This window comes from Scyliorhinus torazame, unplaced genomic scaffold (genome assembly GCF_047496885.1).
Source record: "Scyliorhinus torazame isolate Kashiwa2021f unplaced genomic scaffold, sScyTor2.1 scaffold_1809, whole genome shotgun sequence".
Lineage (NCBI taxonomy): Eukaryota > Metazoa > Chordata > Chondrichthyes > Carcharhiniformes > Scyliorhinidae > Scyliorhinus > Scyliorhinus torazame.
The window spans coordinates 1-8988 of NW_027309536.1; the positions used below are offsets into that span (position 1 = coordinate 1).

The 8988-nt window shown below is 55.3% G+C and overlaps 1 long non-coding RNA gene across 1 annotated transcript; it reads right to left on the reverse strand.

The window, feature by feature from the left end:
- Positions 1 to 40: 40 nt before the first annotated feature.
- Positions 41 to 3058, reverse strand: LOC140407686 (uncharacterized). The gene is made up of 3 exons (XR_011939757.1): positions 2925 to 3058; positions 252 to 387; positions 41 to 119 (listed from the first exon to the last, which is right to left on the reverse strand). It is a non-coding gene; the product is annotated as an uncharacterized lncRNA (long non-coding RNA).
- Between the last annotated feature and the right edge of the window lie 5930 nt (positions 3059 to 8988).

Genomic DNA, 8988 nt, shown 5'->3' on the forward strand with positions numbered 1-8988 from the left:
GAGGCTCCTTCAGGACAGGGCGGGCGATCATCGCGGACGTACCTTCCCAAACCAGCCGCTCCCGATATCCAGCAGGTAGTTCAGTCGCTGCCGTGCGAGGTACGGATGCTTCTCCGCGGCTGTCGAAACAGAGATCGTAACAGCGCGGTGAATCGTCACATTCCCTGAACCCCCCCCCCCCCGACCCTCGCCCCCGTGGACCCAGTCCCCCGTTGCTGGGGGCCAACCCCAAGCCAAACTCCCCTCCCTACCTGCCTCCAGCAGCGGCTGGCTGGGGATTCGAATCGAGACGTCGGGAAACGGGAGGGTAAAAACCGATGGGGAAGACGCGATGTCCTCGAAGGGGGCGTCCACCGAATAGTCCTCCGGGTCGGGGTTTTCAAACTCCTGAAACGCAAGGAGGGTGGGTTAGGCTGCTATTCGACTGCAGGAGCCGGCACCCAAAACTTTCTGCTGCATTGTAACGGGCCCGACGGGCTGAATGGGCCTCCCCCCGTTCCTGTGTGACAGGCTCGAGGAGGGGGCTGAATGGGCCTCCTCCTGTTCCTGTGTAACAGGCTCGAGGGGCTGAATGGGCCTCCCCCTGTTCCTGTGTAACAGGCTCGAGGAGGGGGCTGAATGGGCCTCCTCCTGTTCCTGTGTAACAGGCTCGAGGAGGGGGCTGAATGGGCCTCCTCCTGTTCCTGTGTAAAAAGCTCGACGAGGGGCTGAATGGGCCTCCTGTTCCTGTGTAACAGGCTCGAGGGGCTGAATGGGCCTCCTCCTGTTCCTGTGTAACAGGCTCGAGCGGCTGAATGGGCCTCCTCCTGTTCCTGTGTAACAGGCTCGAGGAGGGGCTGAATGGGCCTCCTGTTCCTGTGTAACAGACTCGAGGGGCTGAATGGGCCTCCTCCTGTTCCTGTGTAACGGACTCGAGGAGGGGGCTGAATGGGCCTCCTCCTGTTCCTGTGTAACAAACTCGGGGAAGGGGCTGAAGGGGCCTCCTCCTGTTCCTGTGTAACAGACTCGAGGAGGGGGCAGAATGGGCCTCCTGTTCCTGTGTAACAGACTCGAGGGGCTGAATGGGGCCTCCTCCTGTTCCTGTGTCACAGGCTCGAGGGGCTGAATGGGGCCTCCTCCTGTTCCTGTGTCACAGGCTCGAGGGGCTGAATGGGCCTCCTCCTGTTCCTGTGTAACAGGCTCGAGCGGCTGAATGGGCCTCCTCCTGTTCCTGTGTAACAGGCTCGAGGAGGGGCTGAATGGGCCTCCTGTTCCTGTGTAACAGACTCGAGGGGCTGAATGGGCCTCCTCCTGTTCCTGTGTAACGGACTCGAGGAGGGGGCTGAATGGGCCTCCTCCTGTTCCTGTGTAACAAACTCGGGGAAGGGGCTGAAGGGGCCTCCTCCTGTTCCTGTGTAACAGACTCGAGGAGGGGGCAGAATGGGCCTCCTGTTCCTGTGTAACAGACTCGAGGGGCTGAATGGGGCCTCCTCCTGTTCCTGTGTCACAGGCTCGAGGGGCTGAATGGGGCCTCCTCCTGTTCCTGTGTCACAGGCTCGAGGGGCTGAATGGGCCTCCTCCTGTTCCTGTGTAACGGACTCGAGGAGGGGGCCGAATGGGCCTCCTCCTGTTCCTGTGTAACAGGCTCGAGCAGGGGGCTGAATGGGCCTCCTCCTGTTCCTGTGTAACAGGCTCGAGGAGGGGGCTGAATGGGCCTCCTCCTGTTCCTGTGTAACAGGCTCGAGGAAGGGGCTGAATGGGCCTCCTCCTGTCCCTGTGTAACAGGCTCGAGGAGGGGGCTGAATGGGCCTCCTCCTGTTCCTGTGTAACAGGCTCGAGGAGGGGGCTGAATGGGCCTCCTCCTGTTCCTGTGTAACAGGCTCGAGGGGCTGAATGGGCCTCCTCCTGTTCCTGTGTAACAGGCTCGAGGGGCTGAATGGGCCTCCTCATGTTCCTGTGTATCAGGCTCGAGGGGCTGAATGGGCCTCCTCATGTTCCTGTGTAACAGGCTCGAGGGGCTGAATGGGCCTCCTCCTGTTCCTGTGTAACAGGCTCGAGGAGGGGGCTGAATGGGCCTCCTCCTGTTCCTGTGTAACAGACTCGAGGGGCTGAATGGGCCTCCTCATGTTCCTGTGTATCAGGCTCGAGGGGCTGAATGGGCCTCCTCCTGTTCCTGTGTAACAGGCTCGAGGGGCTGAATGGGCCTCCTCATGTTCCTGTGTAACAGGCTCGAGGAGGGGGCTGAATGGGCCTCCTCCTGTTCCTGTGTAACAGACTCGAGGGGCTGACTGGGCCTCCTCCTGTTCCTGTGTAACAGACTCGAGGGGCTGAATGGGCCGCCTCCTGATCCTGTGTAACAGACTCGAGGGGCTGAATGGGGCCTCCTCCTGTTCCTGTGTAACAGACTCGAGGAGGGGGCTGAATGGGCCTCCTCCTGTTCCTGTGTAACAGGCTCGAGCAGGGGGCTGAATGGGCCTCCTCCTGTTCCTGTGTAACAGGCTCGAGGGGCTGAATGGGGCCTCCTCCTGTTCCTGTGTAACAGACTCGAGGAGGGGGCTGAATGGGCCTCCTCCTGTTCCTGTGTAACAGGCTGGAGGAGGGGGCTGAATGGGCCGCCTCCTGATCCTGTGTAACAGACTCGAGGGGCTGAATGGGGCCTCCTCCTGTTCCTGTGTAACAGACTCGAGGAGGGGGCTGAATGGGCCTCCTCCTGATCCTGTGTAACAGACTCGAGGGGCTGAATGGGGCCTCCTCCTGTTCCTGTGTAACAGACTCGAGGAGGGGGCTGAATGGGCCTCCTCCTGTTCCTGTGTAACAGGCTCGAGGAGGGGGCTGAATGGGCCTCCTCCTGTTCCTGTGTAACAGGCTCGAGCAGGGGGCTGAATGGGCCTCCTCCTATGGCACCAATGCGTTGGGGGGAGGGGGGGAAGGTTCTGCTCCCTCACCTTGAAGTTGACGTCTCCACGTTTACAACACAGACACGTCAGGGCGACCATGATCAGCGTGAACACTCCCGAGCACGTCACCACCACCAGCAGGTACGATGGCACGGAAATCAGCGGACCCGCAACTCCTGGGGAAGAAACGTCAGCCTCAGTGACACAAACAGAAACAACGTAGCTCGAGGAGGGGACCATACAGCCCCTGCTTCCTGCCCTGGCCCCATGAACGGGCATTCTGGTTCGCCCTGCAGATCTCCCTCTCAATATTACCCCTTCCAGTCTCCTCCTCACTGACTCCCGTCTCCCATCGCAAACCCTTCCCCCATTCGGAACGTCTCGATTCAATCTCCCCCTTAACCTTCTCCTCATTGACTCCCATCTCCCATCGCAAACCCTTCCCCCATTTGGAACGTCTCGATTCAATCTCCCCCTTAACCTTCTCCTCATTGACTCCCGTCTCCCATCGCAAACCCTTCCCCCATTGGGAACGTCTCGATTCAATCACCCCCTTAACCGTCTCCTCATTGACTCCCATCTCCCATCGCAAACCCTTCCCCCTTTGGGAACGTCTCGATTCAATCTCCCCCTTAACCTTCTCCTCATTGACGCCCATCTCCCATCGCAAACCCTTCCCCCATTGGGAACGTCTCGATTCAATCTCCCCCTTAACCTTCTCCTCACTGACTCCCGTCTCCCATCGCAAACCCTTCCCCCATTGGGAACGTCTCGATTCAATCTCCCCCTTAACCTTCTCCTCATTGACTCCCATCTCCCATCGCAAACCCTTCCCCCATTTGGAACGTCTCGATTCAATCTCCCCTTAACCTTCTCCTCATTGACTCCCGTCTCCCATTGCAAACCCTTCCCCCATTTGGAACATCTCGATTCAATCTCCCCCTTAACCTTCTCCTCATTGACTCCCGTCTCCCATCGCAAACCATTCCCCCATTGGGAACGTCTCGATTCAATCTCCCCCTTAACCTTCTCCTCATTGACTCCCATCTCCCATCGCAAACCCTTCCCCCTTTGGGAACGTCTCGATTCAATCTCCCCCTTAACCTTCTCCTCATTGACGCCCATCTCCCATCGCAAACCCTTCCCCCATTCGGAACGTCTCGATTCAATCTCCCCCTTAACCTTCTCCTCCTTGACTCCCGTCTCCCATCGCAAACCCTTCCCCCATTGGGAACGTCTCGATTCAATCTCCCCCTTAACCTTCTCCTCACTGACTCCCGTCTCCCATCGCAAACCCTTCCCCCATTGGGAACGTCTCGATTCAATCTCCCCCTTAACCTTCTCCTCATTGACTCCCGTCTCCCATCGCAAACCCTTCCCCCATTGGGAACGTCTCGATTCAATATCCCCCTTAACCTACCCCTCATTGACTCCCATTGCCAACCCTTCCCCCATTGGGAACGTCTCGATTCAATCTCCCCCTTAACCTACCCCTCATTGACTCCCATTGCCAACCCTTCCCCCATTGGGAACGTCTCGATTCAATCTCCCCCTTAACCTTCTCCTCATTGACTCCCATCTCCCATCGCAAACCCTTCCCCCATTCGGAACGTCTCGATTCAATCTCCCCCTTAACCTTCTCCTCATTGACGCCCATCTCCCATCGCAAACCCTTCCCCCATTCGGAACGTCTCGATTCAATCTCCCCCTTAACCTTCTCCTCATTGACTCCCGTCTCCCATCGCAAACCCTTCCCCCATTGGGAACGTCTCGATTCAATCTCCCCCTTAACCTTCTCCTCACTGACTCCCGTCTCCCATCGCAAACCCTTCCCCCATTGGGAACGTCTCGATTCAATCTCCCCCTTAACCTTCTCCTCATTGACTCCCGTCTCCCATCGCAAACCCTTCCCCCATTGGGAACGTCTCGATTCAATATCCCCCTTAACCTACCCCTCATTGACTCCCATTGCCAACCCTTCCCCCATTGGGAACGTCTCGATTCAATCTCCCCCTTAACCTACCCCTCATTGACTCCCATTGCCAACCCTTCCCCCATTGGGAACGTCTCGATTCAATCTCCCCCTTAACCTTCTCCTCATTGACTCCCATCTCCCATCGCAAACCCTTCCCCCATTCGGAACGTCTCGATTCAATCTCCCCCTTAACCTTCTCCTCATTGACTCCCGTCTCCCATCGCAAACCCTTCCCCCATTTGGAACACCTCGATTCAATCTTACCCTTAACCTTCTCGTCATTGACTCCCGTCTCCCATCGCCAACACTTCCCCCATTGGGAACGTCTCGATTCAATCTCCCCCTTAACCTTCTCCTCATTGACTCCCATCTCCCATCGCAAACCTTTCCCCCATTTGGAACGTCTCGATTCAATCCCCCCTTAATCTTCTCCTCATTGACTCCCATCTCCCATCGCAAACCCTTCCACCATTTGGAACGTCTCGATTCAATCTCCCCCTTAACCTTCTCCTCATTGACTCCCGTCTCCCATCGCAAACCCTTCCCCCATTTGGAACACCTCGATTCAATCTTACCCTTAACCTTCTCCTCATTGACTCCCGTCTCCCATCGCAAACCCTTCCCCCAATCAGCACGGTGTTAGATACAGAGTAAAGCTCCCTCTACACTGTCCCCATCAAACACTCCCAGGACAGGTACAGCACGCGGTGAGATACAGAGTAAAGCTCCCTCTACTCTGTCCCCATCAAACACTCCCAGGACAGGTACAGCACAGGGTTAGATACAGAGTAAATCTCCCTCTACACTGTCCCCATCAAACACTCCCAGAACAGGTACAGCACGGGGTTAGATACAGAGTAAAGCTCCCTCTACTCTGTCCCCATCAAACACTCCCAGGACAGGTACAGCACGGGGTTAGATACAGAGTAAAGCTCCCTCTACTCTGTCCCCATCAAACACTCCCAGGACAGGTACAGCACAGGGTTAGATACAGAGTAAATCTCCCTCTACACTGTCCCCATCAAACACTCCCAGGACAGGTACAGCATGGGGTTAGATACAGAGTAAATCTCCCTCTACACTGTCCCCATCAAACACTCCCAGAACAGGTACAGCACGGGGTTAGATACAGAGTAAAGCTCCCTCTACTCTGTCCCCATCAAACACTCCCAGGACAGGTACAGCACGGGGTTAGATACAGAGTAAAGCTCCCTCTACTCTGTCCCCATCAAACACTCCCAGGACAGGTACAGCACGGGGTTAGATACAGAGTAAAGCTCCCTCTACTCTGTCCCCATCAAACACTCCCAGGACAGGTACAGCACAGGGTTAGATACAGAGTAAATCTCCCTCTACACTGTCCCCATCAAACACTCCCAGAACAGGTACAGCACGGGGTTAGATACAGAGTAAAGCTCCCTCTACACTGTCCCCATCAAACACACCCAGGACAGATACAGCACGGGGTTAGATACAGAGTAAAGCTCCCTCTACACTGTCCCCATCAAACACTCCCAGGACAGGTACAGAACGGGGTTAGATACAGAGTAAAGCTCCCTCTACACTGTCCCCATCAAACAGTCCCAGGACAGGTACAGCACGGGGTTAGATACAGAGTAAAGCTACCTCTACACTGTCCCCATCAAACACTCCCAGGACAGGTACAGCACGGGGTTAGATACAGAGTAAAGCTCACTCTACACTGTCCCCATCAAACACTCCCAGGGCAGGTACAGCACGTGGTTAGATACAGAGTAAAGCTCCCTCTACACTGTCCCCATCAAACACTCCCAGGACAGGTACAGCACGGGGTTAGATACAGAGTAAAGCTACCTCTACACTGTCCCCATCAAACACTCCCAGGACAGGTACAGCACGGGGTTAGATACAGAGTAAAGCTCACTCTACACTGTCCCCAGCAAACACTCCCAGGACAGGTACAGCACGGGGTTAGATACAGAGTAAAGCTCCCTCTACACTGTCCCCATCAAACACTCCCAGGACAGGTACAGCACGGGGTTAGATACAGAGTAAAGCTCCATCTACACTGTCCCCATCACACACTCCCAGGACAGGCACAGCACGGGGTTAGATACAGAGTAAAGCTCCCTCTACACTGTCCCCATCAAACACTCCCAGGACAGGTACAGCACGGGGTTAGATACACAGTAAAGCTCCCTCCACACTGTCCCCATCAAACACTCCCAGGACAGGTACAGCACGGGGTTAGATACAGAGTAAAGCTCCCTCCACACTGTCCCCATCAAACACTCCCAGGACAGGTACAGCACGGGGTTAGATACAGAGTAAAGCTCCCTCTACACTGTCCCCATCAAACACTCCCAGGACAGGTACAGCACGGGGTTAGATACAGAGTAAAGCTCCCTCTACACTGTCCCCATCACACACTCCCAGGACAGGCACAGCACGGGGTTAGATACAGAGTAAAGCTCCCTCTACACTGTCCCCATCAAACACTCCCAGGACAGGTACAGCACGGGGTTAGATACACAGTAAAGCTCCCTCCACACTGTCCCCATCAAACACTCCCAGGACAGGTACAGCACGGGGTTAGATACAGAGTAAAGCTCCCTCCACACTGTCCCCATCAAACACTCCCAGGACAGGTACAGCACGGGGTTAGATACACAGTAAAGCTCCCTCCACACTGTCCCCATCAAACACTCCCAGGACAGGTACAGCACGGGGTTAGATACAGAGTAAAGCTCCCTCCACACTGTCCCCATCAAACACTCCCAGGACAGGTACAGCACGGGGTTAGATACAGAGTAAAGCTCCCTCTACACTGTCCCCATCAAACACTCCCAGGACAGGTACAGCACGGGGTTAGATACAGAGTAAAGCTCCCTCTACACTGTCCCCATCAAACACTCCCAGGACAGGTACAGCACGGGGTTAGATACAGAGTAAAGCTCCCTCTACACTGTCCCCATCAAACACTCCCAGGACAGGTACAGCACGGGGTTAGATACAGAGTAAAGCTCCCTCTACACTGTCCCCATCAAACACTCCCAGGACAGGTACAACACGGGGTTAGATACAGAGTAAAGCTCCCTCTACACTGTCCCCATCAAACACTCCCAGGACAGGTACAGCACGGGGTAAGATACAGAGTAAAGCTCCCTCTACACTGTCCCCATCAAACAGTCCCAGGACAGGTACAGCACGGGGTTAGACACAGAGTAAAGCTCCCTCTACACTGTCCCCATCAAACACTCCCAGGGCAGGGACAGCACGGGGTTAGATACACAGTAAAGCTCCCTCTTCACTGTCCCCATCAAACACTCCCAGGACAGGGACAGCACGGGGTTAGATACAGAGTAAAGCTCACTCTACACTGTCCCCATCAAACACTCCCAGGACAGGTACAGCACGGGGTTAGATACAGAGTAAAGCTCCCTCTTCACTGTCCCCATCAAACACTCCCCGGACAGGTACAGCACGGGGTCAGATACAGAGTAAAGCTCCCTCTACACTGTCCCCATCAAACACTCCCAGGACAGGTACAGCACGGGGTTAGATACAGAGTAAAGCTCCCCCTACACTGTCCCCATCAAACACTCACAGGACAGGTACAGCACGGGGTTAGATACAGAGTAAATCACCCTCTACACTGTCCACATCAATCACTCCCAGGACAGGTACAGCACGGGGTCAGATACAGAGTAAAGCTCCCCTACACTGTCCCCATCAAACACTCCCAGGACAGGTACAGCACGGGGTTAGATACAGAGTAAAGCTCCCTCTACACTGTCTCCATCAAACACTCCCTGGACAGGTACAGCACGGGGTTAGATACAGAGTAAAGCTCTCTCTACACTGTCCCCATCAAACACTCCCTGGACAGGTACAGCACGCGGTTAGATACAGAGTAAATCTCCCTCTACACTGTCCCCATCAAACACTCCCAGGACAGGTACAGCACGGGGTTAGATACAGAGTAAAGCTCCCTCTACACTGTCCCCATCAAACACTCCCAGGACAGGTACAGCACGGGGTTAGATACAGAGTAAAGCTCACTCTACACTGTCCCCATCAAACACTCCCAGGACAGGTACAGCACGGGGTTAGATACAGAGTAAAGCTCCCTCTACACTGTCTCCATCAAACACTCCC